The 12787-nt window shown below is 35.5% G+C and overlaps 1 protein-coding gene across 3 annotated transcripts in view; it reads left to right on the top strand.

The window, feature by feature from the left end:
- The window catches only part of ELP4 (elongator acetyltransferase complex subunit 4), a 214318-nt gene that overhangs the window by 80992 nt on the left and 120539 nt on the right, over window positions 1-12787 (top strand). The gene's annotated exons all lie outside the window — the stretch shown is intronic.

Genomic DNA, 12787 nt, shown 5'->3' on the forward strand with positions numbered 1-12787 from the left:
CTATTTTCATCTAAATATTTTGTCCTTTTCCTGTTTCAATGAATCAATATATTCCTCTTTTAATTTTTTACACATTTTTTAATTTTTAAACACCTTCTGGTTTCTACCATTCTAATTATTCATTTAGTAAACATGCTATGAAACTTTACTGGTCCTCTTTTTGTCTGTCACCCAGACTAGCCTAGACAGTCCTCCTGTGGACTGAATTATAGATGTGAGCCATCATGAGCAGCAGTAGCAGTAATTTTTGCCAAAGGACATTATCATCTCAAAGATGTGACTTCATGCAATCTTAACTATCTTCTACATTATAGTCTGGTATGAAGGCAAGGCCAGACCTTTATACTTCATGTGGCACTATGACAATGTAATATTAATGTGATTGATTCTCACTTGGAAATTCTTTTCTAATATCTAATTTTTGAAACTACATATATATTTTTGCTCTGATGTACCTACAAATAATTTAAAAAATCGTTGAGTTACATTAATTGTTTATAGCACTACAACATATCTCCAAGCTATGACTAAAAAATTGAGGCATAGATAATACGAACATTTCTACTTATCAGTAGAATTTAAAAATCATGATAGGTTAACAGGTTTATTTTATGAGCTTTTTACAGATAGTTCTTAAACATAAGTTATGTTTTATTATGTTAATAACAAAAATGTTATATTTTTGTTATCATGATGATCTTAAATCTGTAAGTATTATAGCGAAACGCCTCTCTCTTAACAGTATTAGACATGCTATGCATGCTTGTAATGTTTTCATTGTTCATCATGTTATTGTAAAATAAATACTTCAATAGTAGCTTGGTTACACATGGTAAGCTTGTTGATTTTGATGATGGATGTGAAGCTGCAGGTGAAGGTTCAGCTCCTCACACTTGGCCTGTAAGCTGCGTTTTAGCTGCAGCTACTTCTGAGGCACTGGCTTCTCACAGCCTTCCTGTCAGTGGGTCCTTACCACAGCCCTGTGACATGCTTCTTCCTACACTCTGCTTCCCAAGGTAGCCCAGTTCCTAAGTGGCAAGGCTCATGTTTTTCCTCTTGTTCTAGCCCCTTCTATCTTTATAGTTATATCACATAGCTCTTCAGCCACCAGAAAACTCTACAGTTTACCTCTTTCCTTTTTTTCATACGTCTTTAATCACTTTACAGCTTGATCCTACCCACTCCCTCTTCTCCTCGCATTCCACCTTTGCTCTTGGCTAATATTCTTAAGGAGAAAAATTATCATCGCAAATTAGAGTGTGTGAAAGATTAGGCAAAAATTTCTGTTTTGGTTTTGTTTTGTTTTGTTTTTCTGAGACAGGACTTCTCGGTATAGCCTTGGCTGTCCTGAACTCACTTTGTAGACCAGGCTGGCCTCAAACATTCTTGCCAAAGGACAAATATATGGATGTATGTTTCCTTTTGCAGAACTGCAAGTAAAGAAAATAATTGTAAAATAACAATTTACCTGTATACTTTTATAATTATTTTTAAAACTGTGAAATAATTTAAGGAAAAATAAACCAGACAACACTTAAAGCTGTTGTTATTGTGAGTGATTGATTGTTGCTTTAAAAGGCCCTGGCCACAGTGATGTCTCTGATGCGTGCCTCTAGCTTCCGTTTCCAGGGACAGCAATGATGCTATCAGGTGTTGTCACATCAGCTGATCTACACAACCAATCAGATGGTTGAATGACAAGGACATATAGCCAAGGTTTAGAGATTTTTAAGCCTTTGTGCACAATATTGTTTAAACTTGTGCTTTTTAATGTATCAAGAGAGACTAGTTTGAATTAGAAATAACAAGACTTAAATCAGACATGTGGTGTGTTTCAAATTAAGCAGCGTGACCGTGCTTCTCAGAATGGAAAGTGCTCTTAGTAAAACCACCAGCCACTTTCAAACAGTTCTCATTTCCCACACAGTTCCACAACACTGTCACACAGTGGCAAGCTTCTCGCCCTGATTCTATCAAATGAGCTATAGAAAACAATTGTCATAAAAACTATACATTTGTTTTTGTATCAATACATGTAGCAAATGTAACTTACCAATTCATTGAAATCAGTCATGATATAAGTAAGTACAGAGTAAAACGCTTGATAAGTTTCAAAGCCTGGAGGGGAAAACAGAACACGAACTGGAGCCCTTTGCTTAGAAGCCTAATCAGCAGAGTGAGGGAGATAGCTTAGTCAGTAAAGCACTTACCATGTAACCATGAAGGCCTGAGTCCGATCCCCAGAACCCTGCAGCGATGCCCACTTGTAACCCTAGCACTGGGGAGGAGGGGACAAGTGGATCCTCACCACTTGCTGTAGGCCTCAGGTCTCAGTGAAAGACCCTGTCTCAAAAAACAAGGTGGGAGATGGTTGGCACTTAAAGAATAATACCCAGTGTTGACCTCTAGCCCCTACACAGGCATGTGTGCCTTTGTGCACACACATATACACCCAATCTAATTAGAAACATGTACATATACAAAACTGAAACATCTTCGTTCGTAGAAATTTGTAGAGGGATTACTGTATTACAGATGTTGTTGTAAGCTCTCTTTAGACGGTAACTCATGTAATCCTGACTCTATGTACAGATGCTATTGTCTTCTCGTGAGATGCACAGCAGAAGTTAGGCCTGAGCAGTGCCCTAGTTGTTGCTCTCTTAGCCACTGTGCTGTGCTGCCTATGCCATAAAGGTACTGACGTAGAGTCAAAGTCAGGAAAATATGAGAACAAAGCAGCATCAGATGATAAAAAGATAAGATGCTTTTGGAGACCGTGATGGTTGGTAAATTTCTTGTTCTCTGTTAATTTTGTCAGTCTTAGCTTCTTCATCTATTAGAGGGGAAAAAAAAAAAAGAGGCAAAAAATACACCACAATTCAGATGGTGAGAAATACCAAGGATTAACTCATAGTAACATCATCAACACTGCCTATTTTAAAGACACCCTCAGCATTGATCACGTGAACAGAGAGATGTGTCAAAGACTAAAATGTTCCCTGTGCCAATGCAGTAGGAGAACTGAGAGAGCAGTTCATAGGGAGGGAACTACGTGCATGCTAGAAACTCTGGCTCCCATTCCTAACAGCAGAAAGAGAACAGGCATCTTCAGTTTCCTGACCCTTTTCATGACAAACACTTGGCAGCATCCTCTCGAGGGTTGGGTTTAAGACAGACTGGCAAGCACAGACACGTGCCTATCCATTTCTTAGTACCCTTCTTAAATTACACAAAGACTAACATCAGTTTTCCCACCGTGACCAGTACTATTTCTGGAGTCTCTAAGTCGGAATTTAAATGGTGATTGTGTGACTAAAGGCAGTTTATCTCACTCATTCATTCATTCATTCATTCATTCATTCAAATATAGCAGGCATCATGATCGGTACCTATGGAATATTGAACATGATGGAGTCACTGCCCTTGGGGGTGTAAAAGATAGAGTAAAACAAAAACAATATGAGTGCCTGTGGTTTTGGCTTTGGTTTTTGTTATTGCTGTTCTGTTCTGAAGGTTTTTTTGTGGGAGTTTTTTTTTTGGTGGTTTGTTTTTTCACCAGTGTGGGGTGTGTGTGTGTGTGTGTGTGTGTGTGTGTGTGTGTGTGTGTGTGTGTGTTGCATATTTGAGCTTTGGTGTTGATAATTGTTTTCTTTCAGGAAAAAGAAATGTCATTTGATATCCTTGAAAATTTTTGTCATATAATTAAGCATCTTTAAATTAACACTAGACTAAGGGTATATAAAATATTTTCATCTCTTGGAGTAGCAAAACAGCCAATCAGTGTTTTCTTATCTTAGTTATTAGCATTCTGTCAGACTTGTACAGTAATGATTAGTTACCCTTTATTGTACTTTTGGCATGCTTCCCATGTTTAATTTCATTGTAGGGAAGGAACACATACTTAAGGAAATTACAAAAGAGGGGGAGAAGTTAAAATAGGGAAAATAATAGATTCAAAACTGATTTTAACTTATTGTTGTAATGATGCTTGTAAGCAAAATGAACAAGGACAATTTTAAAAAATTTTTTAAAGTATTTTATATTCAGGCTCACAACTTTAAATTTGAAATGTTTTATTTAGTTTGAACTAAAAATGATTTCTAGAGCAACACAACAGAGGCTGAGAAGTATACTTTGAAGTAAATGCATAAAAAAGAGTTCTAAATACCTGCTTAAAAGAACCACAACTATTTAGCAAGAACATGATGAATGTCTTCAGACACATGTGCAGTTTGCAAGTTTTCCCTAGGCAGCTGTATTATTGCTCATAACTCTCTTGCTAGAATATAGTTTCATATCGGCCCAAAGACACTGCCCTAAATGTTTGTGAAGATGGCTCTGTACTATGATTCTTGTTACATACTGAACTGTGTGTGCCTATGCGCAGAGCCACTGCAGTGCCCTAGATCCCAGCATTATTCGCTTCCCACATCCCTGCTGAGTAGTTGTTCCACTCGCCAAGAAGCCTGTTAAAGAGCCCCTGAGAGCATGTGTACAGCCCTCCATGTTAATAGTTAATTGGTGAGGATGGCAAGATGAGAGGACAGCCGAACATGTGGTCTCTCAGACTCGGGCAGTAGACAGGCCTTCGGTGATAATAACAGCAGATGCTCCTGTTCTCACAGTTTAACTGGTCCAACTCTTGTGGAGGCAAAGTTATCATGAACTGAAAAAAGCTTATGTCTAAGAAAAGGAACTAAGCCCTCTTTAAATTCTTCTACATACGAAATTACAAGACTATTTTAAGTTCAAATTTTTATGTATAAATCTATATGAATGGTGAAAATCCTACAGTGATAGCTGCGTGCTTGTGAAAAATGAGAACCAGTATTTTTTTTTCCAGGAAATAAAAACGTAGTTTTGTGCCCAAATACGGTTTTGTTGGCAAAATTAAAAGAAAATAGATTTCCTGTAGTTTGTACACTTCTCACACAACCCATGACAGGTTAGCCTTGATTTCTATTTCTTTCTATATAGATTAAAAACACTGTGGCCTAAAACTGTCGGGAAATAAACACTGACACACTTGGTATTAAAATAGAAGGTTATTTTCCTATATCTTTGCCATAGCTTTCCTTTCAAAGAATATTTACTTACCCTTCCTTGCTTTTAATTTTTCAGGGTTGTCATAATCTACGCTCTTGAAGGAACTTTTCAACACAAACAGCCTAAAATGTTCCTTTAGCTGTGATAATGCAAGGATGAAAATCTCTTGCATTTGCTTAAAAACGTCAGTCAGTGCCCCAGCTGGTTAAACTTTCTTCCTCAGAGCAGATTGCACATGGGAAGCCAGACTGGGACATGTTTTTATTTATTGTCATTGGAACTTGGTAACTTGATATCTGTCTCCAGTGTTTTTACTACATAGTTTCTGTATTCCAGTGATATGTCCCTTACAGTTTTTTACGCCAGCTTCTCACTGGACAACGCTTAGCAGTGCTAATGGGTTCATACCAAAGAAAATGTATTTCCTGATTTTTAAAATGGGAAGAACCCTATCTCTTACAATGCTGAATGAGGTTTAAATTGTTATCTTAATTAACAGCTTTTCAGATTAGTCAATAATATTAATATATTTGGCTCTGAAACCACTGATATGAATAGTGTAGAACATTTGTCTGTAGAGAAACTTTTCCATCTGTAATGTTGCATTCAATGCCTAAATTTGGCCAGCTAAACCACGCCAAGCCATGGCTGCCTTTACAAATCATGAATACACATTTTGTAAGTGGAACCCAATGGTCTTCTGAATTTATCTCTTGTTCTTAGATAAGTAAGAAATAATTCTTAGCTAAGAAATAAGATGATAAAGGTGTCTGCTTCTAAGTCAGACAATTTGAGTGTGATTGCCAGCGTCCATCTAGAAGAAAGTGAGAACCAGCTTCTGCCAGGTTATCTCCTGGCCTCCACATGCATAGCATGTCACACATATGCCCATGTACCTGTACGTAAAGCAATAAAAATAGATAAATACATAAATCAATAAAAACAGATAAATAAGGGCTAATGTAAAGAGTTAAATATAATTACTTGATGAATTATCAAATATTTTTGTTTATAACTATAAAATTTTGGAAAATATTTTTATCTGTAATTATTGTAATAGTCATTATTATTGGAGCAGATTTGTGTGTGTTCTTTTTAAAGGGACACTGTGAGAATTGGAGGCTAACTAGTTAAGAACACACAGCACTCTTAGAACCTGAAAGTGGTTCCTGTGTCAGGCAGCTCACAATTGTCTGCAGCTTCCACTCCAGGGGCAGCCGACACCTCCGGTGTTCATAGTTACCTGCACATACGTGTGCATACCCACACAGAGATACACGTAGTTGTCAATGCTCTTTAAAACTGTACTTTATTAAGGAGAATATTTCAGTATGAAAATTCTGGGAGTAATCTCTTGATCATAGTTGTCCATTACTAATAGATAAATTAAGCTAGATATTCTAGGTATCAATTTTTTCATGAATACTCTCTTAATCAAGATCTTGTCAGATAATAATCGACCTGTAATTGTTGTAGATCTTAATTAATCCAAGAGTGATTGTAGGAAACGGACACATTTACAAGTTTTAAGAGCTCTTTTTTTCCAAATGAATGTCATTTAAATCTTATTCTATATGTGTCATATTCTAGTAACTTTATATAAATCTAGTAAGCTGTAAATATAGTTTTTTTCTTTAAGATAGCAATTAATAGAATTATATCAGCTCTCTTACTGTGAGTTGGGATTCCTATAGTTCCCGGTTGTTTTCTGTTCAGTATGCATATTAGCAGTATCTCTTTTATTCTAAAATTACCGCAGCTTGTGTGCATCATACATGCACTATACATTTAAGTGATTGTCTTGGTCAAATGTGGCTGAAACTTTTGTACTTCACTTTATCTGTAAGTTTCTGTCTACATAAAGTATCTATAAGAGTACATGGAACATTTTGTCTTAATGTATCTAATAGTAACAATTTTGTCTTAATGTAATAAATAATAACAAGATGTAGTAATCACCAGTCAGATTTGTGTTCCTATTGAAAAGGGGAAAATACCATTTAGATCCCTTCTTGTGTTTTGTGTAACCAAAGTATATTCAATACAATGTAAAGAAAGTAATCATTTTGGGGGATTTTTCTTCACTTTCTCTAAAGCATTTGGGATGATGTTTCATAAGTAGTCCTGTAATGTTAGCAGTTATTAGCTAAAGGGCTGTTTAGGGCCAAGCTCAAATTCATCAATTATATAGAGTGGAGTGTGTCATGGTATAGAGAGTGAGTCATTGTTGAGGCATATGGAACCTTTGGCTGCTGGACCACATCTTTTTTATGACAATCAGTGTCTAGGCACAGATACAGCTGTTCTGGGAGCAGAAGCAGGGAAGCAGCTGTGTGCTCAATATATGGGAACTGGGTACAAGACAAAATGGGGGAGGGGTCTCTTACACTATTTTTACATAGTTTTTTGTATTTGAAAAAGAAATCGAAGTTTAATTGTGCATTTATTTTGTACATAAACGTATTAAATCTTTTGTTCATTGTGTTACAAGCTAACTGAAAAATCCCTGTGAAAAAATGGAGAGTTTTGAATTATTTCTATTTACTTACTCAGATGTTTACTCTTCCTGAAAGAACACTTGGTGTCTTTGAAAAAAAGATAGTTATTTCTTAATAGTAAAACAAAATGTGCTTGCTACTAGTGATATTTTTCCAGCTGTTTAAGTACCAGGTCAAATAGTATGCCCTGATGTTATGTTTTAGCCCTTTGCTATTAATTACATCATTATTATATAAAGAGTTCTAGCTCTTTTAATAATGTTTTCATACCCTATGCAGTTAATCTTTAATGTTAGGAAGTACAAAGGGAGAGATTAAATTAGCCTTGTAACCTCTTTCTCTTCCAGGCTGATGATGGAAAATAAAAGCTCTTAGCCACAAAATGTAACACTTAGAATTAATATTTAATTAGATCAGCAAATTGTACACTGTGGCTGAAAGCTTCCAAAGAGTTGTTAGTGCCACAATTGACCTACAGGTTTAATAATAACTCACTTCGAGAAGCAAGTGCCAGTTCAGCAGAGTAGAGCCACTAAGAAAGTCCTGGGAGATTAAAATCAGCAAACCAAATGGCAGGCAAGGATTCCTGGGATGGAGCCTTCTGGAAAGCTGGGAGCTGGAGTAGCTTTTACGCCAGGATTCAGATGAGAACAGTGGGTGAAAAAGCTGATCCCTCCTGTTCTGGGAGCTTCTGGTTGTAGGCCAAAATCTTAGAACAGATTTTTACTAAATGTTTTTGCTGAAGCTATTAACTTACATTGAAAACCAAATATCGAATAATTTTTCTGTAAAATTTAACTAGTTTTTTGTGTAATCATTAGTTCTTAATATTAGTACATAATATCTGTAAGTTCAGATCATTAGATTGTCAGATAGGTTTGGCGCTGTACGTCTATGCTGTTTTGCTGTGACATGCTGTTTCCTTGTTCCCTGTATAGTTGATTTATATGGTTCATTTCTATATTATTTCATTACAGAGCATTGCACCGAGCCAAAGAAAGACACTGCGAAGTCTATAGCCCAAGACTTTCTATTTAATTCATATATGGGTGTATATATAGATATAGCTATATCAAGAAGTGTAATTTAAAGGCATCATTAATTTTAGAAAGCTTATATAATAAAGCACGTCTGCATTTGCTTATGTTTATCATATAATTAAATTACAAGATAAATAATTAAGCCTCCTGGTGAAACATTGGATCCCTATATACTAGAAAAATTCATAGGCTGAAAGTAGGGTATTTAAAAATGTGTAGATCTAGAACAGAAGACTGAAAGGAGACACCTTAAATAATTTATTGCTTATATCTTAAATAATGAAAGAAAAGCTAGCCACGAGTTAAAAATCCAAACAGGTGAGGGCCTTGCCAGCAGAGGGAGTACTCCTGTCTTCTGTCAGGTTCCTGTCACTCCCCCACCTGCCTCAGCCTTCCCCAGCCAGTCTCCCATCTGGACCTGGCTGTGGCTGCCTGTTCCTGATGACAGGCTATCATTTTATGCTCAATGTGGTATTAGTCTAAGCTGATTTTAAACTTTAGTGTCTTTAACCTGCCACAGTAGCACAGACATTAACTGGACACTTTGCTTTGGTTGTATCTGTGACTGCGTTCCAAGGGATTTAAGTATAAAGAAGTAAAGTAGAATATATCACTTGAAAGTCTCCCCCAAAAGAGTTTTAAACACAAAGAACCAAGTTATCTGATTAATTTCCACAATGTAAAATTAGATGCTTTAAAGTTTTGGGGAAAGCCTGAGTTTGCTTTGAACACGATAGACTGTTATTTAGTGTAGCCTACTTTTTAATCATATTTTCTGCATCCCATTGCTGAAAGCCTTCAGCACATCTTCTGTTAATGTTTTAGAAAATACTGGCTAAGAAAAGGCAAGGCCTGTACATACCTCCTCGGCCAGTGGAAGGGAACAGTATTTCTAAAATCATGCTCTAAAGCAAATCAGGAGCCACCCTTTTTATAACAAAGTCAGAACACACAGTTGATAGATAAAACACACAAAACATGTCACTTCACTGCCTCTTCCTAGTAAAACGTGAAAAAAATCAACAGCTTGTTTCTTCTTTAACCTGAAATAACATTTGCCTTTGCCTCCGTTGTGAAATGTTTTAAGCTTTAGAAGGAAATGTTTGTTTTATTACTTCCTTGTATGAGTGTTATTCTGTGATGATAGCAAGAGATAGGTTCCATTTAAATTACCTTATTTACAAAGTTTTTTTATATTCTAAAATAAGCTGTGCGCTTCAATAAAAGCATTAAATCTGTAACAATTAATTTAATAGATATTGTAAAATGTCTGTTAGTATAATTTTGTCAGATAAAATTATATTATTAAGCTACAAAGTAATGAACAGATTGTCAAAATCACTGTTTTATAGTCTTCATTTTAATACAACTGAACACATGAGAAATATGAAAATTTTCCTTCCTCAAATATCCCTAGATTTGCCCCTTACCTAACTTTAGTGTTGGATTTCATGACAAAGAACCATGTACACTCTTCAAAAAAAAGGTTCAGAATTCCAAGCTTGACTGTGGGAGTCCTACGTGCACGTGTGCTCTTCCTATTATGTCCTGGTCAAACAGAAAGGACCTGAAATATTTCCTTCTCTTTAACTAAACTGTGCTGTGTGCAGATCTGACGCTCATGCTGTCCTCAAATGAGAGCTCTTCTCCTGTATTCTTTGCCATCTTTCTTAGATAGTATAAATGGAGCAAGTCACGAGTTTATTCTTGAGACAGTGTATGTATGCTTTATGTCAATTAGTTTATTTCTCTGAAGTAACTTGGAAATTAAAATGCTGATTAATTAACTTTTTAATCCTTGAGTTAAAATATTTACTAGAAATTATTCTGTGCTGGTGCAAATTGTATCCTTTATGTAGTTGCGGTAATTAGCATCATCAAAGTAAGGAAATGTTCAGGGTTTAACATACCCATGTTGCTTGTCAGTGCTGCTAGCTGAGACCTTGTATTAGAAAGGTTGTTGAAGCTTTACATGACTTTAGTTGAATGTTTTATCTTAAAATTCCTACTTTAGATTTATGAGCTTTGAGTTGAAAGAAAGTGATAAATTAGCCTTTGAGAATTTGAAATTCCTTTAATGAATTTTATATCCTAAATAAAAAATATGCTTCCATTTCTTAAAAGCAAACAGTCCTTGAGAATCTAAATGAAAATAAAATGGCTGACAACTGAGTAGTCTCCTTTGCCTTATTCGCAGCAGCATCTGATGTGCATTAAGTTTAAATAAGTAAGAAACTACACTGGAATAAGAAATTTTAAGGGCCGTTTCTGCAACTTATGACAACGCCATCTGAGATTGCCAGAAAACTTTTAAAACTCCTCGACACCAGCTCTCTTCCCTCTGGCTTCCCTCCTAGTCATGTCTTGGCTACTTTCCAGAGCTGACAACTTTCACCCAGGAGCAAAGGGAGATTTGTCTAGTATAAGAAGGATTTTTGAGTCATCCTAGATTCCCTATCCAGATGGGCAAGGAGGAGGGGTGGCAATATCATCGTACATACTTGAGTGATGTCATTATGGCACACGTGCACCAGAACCATTAATTTAGTCATAATGGCTAAGTTCTTTAATGGCTAACTTGTTTAAATAATCCTTGTCTGAAACTTTAATTTAATAATTTCAACATTAAAATAGAAATGATGTTCAAATATGTGTCTTGGGAGTTGATGTCACTTCTTCATTTTCAACTAAAGAGTAGGAGGTTTCACATCTTTGCTAATGAGTAAAAGTGCTTAGAGTCCAGGAGGATAAGCATGTGTAAGTTCTGTGTCAAGATCTCCACTCTAGTCACTGTGCTAAAGATTTCTGAGCACCACTAGCCAGCATATTATGATGACTTTTACATACAGTGTAGTCCTGACAAACCGAATTGTGATTATTATGCTTTCAAAAGGTTTTCTAAATGCGTTAATTTGTTGTTCTCTTATATAAATTCATCTATCTTTATTTAAAAGACCGTTTAGTATTAATTCAATGTGGTGACTCATAAGGCCTTGCTATAAGCATGGCTCTAAGGTAATATCAAATCAGTGGGCCGTATTGTAAAAGAATCTTGAGCATACACAAACAATCACACCTTTTAAAAAAGGAATAAGAACTGCATTTTCATGCCCACATATCTTTTATGTTCCTACAAAGAGCTAGAAATTCAATGTTTTTATAATAAAAAATTATAAAAAATAAAAGTTATCTCAGTCAGAAATGTAGATGTTATTCTTTTATAATTTTCCATTACTCTTATTCTACAGATATTTTTAGATATCTTATAACTTCCACAATTAGTCTGGTTAGCTACACTGTACCAACTTTTGCAGAATAGCTGTGCTATTAGCTTACTACCAGAAAATAGAAAGGTCACTGTTAAATATAAATTCTTTTATGGTAACAATATAATTAAATATTTCTTCTTGGCCTAAAGTTCCATAAAAACCATTTTAGATAGATATTTAGTTCACAACTAATAACAATGGCACAAGTATAGATCTTAGAAAGACCTAAGTAAGAGTAAGTCAGTACATTTCTGAGAAATTTTGAAATAAGGATGTACATGCTGTTTTATATTTAGAATTTTTTTAGTTTTCTTTGGTGAGTAATTTATCACTTATAAACTTTTTTAAAAAGACCTAAAAGATTGGTGTGTGCGTGTGTATGTATGTATGTATGTATGTATGTATATAAAATTATAGTCTTTTAATGGCTTGTTAGTTAACCTCTGGGTTAAATGAAAAAAGAAAAGAAAAGAAATAACAGTGTCGAGTTAGTCATTTGAATACACAGCACCTTTTTACTGTAAGAATTAGAATGGCAATCAGCCCATCTTTAAACCTTACAGTTCTACTAATCATATCATTGAGAAGACTCAAGTTGATTTGCCTGAAATCTTGAGTTCTAACAAACTTAGATATTTAGACCAAAAAAAAAAAAAGCTGTTTTTCTTATTTATAGATAAAAGTAAATCTGACCTTTTTGGTTAAGAAATACTGTCAGTAGCCTTGATAAGCGCTTGCTCATCTGAAGGTCCGTGACATGAGTACTCTTCTCAGTTGAATGTGTACTAAAAATGAAATGATCGGAGCCTGCTGGTTATTATCCAAGATTCTTCTTGATAGGGGAACCACATGGCTTTTCTTCATCCCCCACTTGTTCTCACCCTTTACTACCCACGCAGCCACACCCCGCCCCCATCCCAACATTGTTCGGTAC

This window comes from Acomys minous, assembly GCF_964271855.1.
Source record: "Acomys minous genome assembly, chromosome: 3".
Taxonomy (NCBI): domain Eukaryota; kingdom Metazoa; phylum Chordata; class Mammalia; order Rodentia; family Muridae; genus Acomys; species Acomys minous.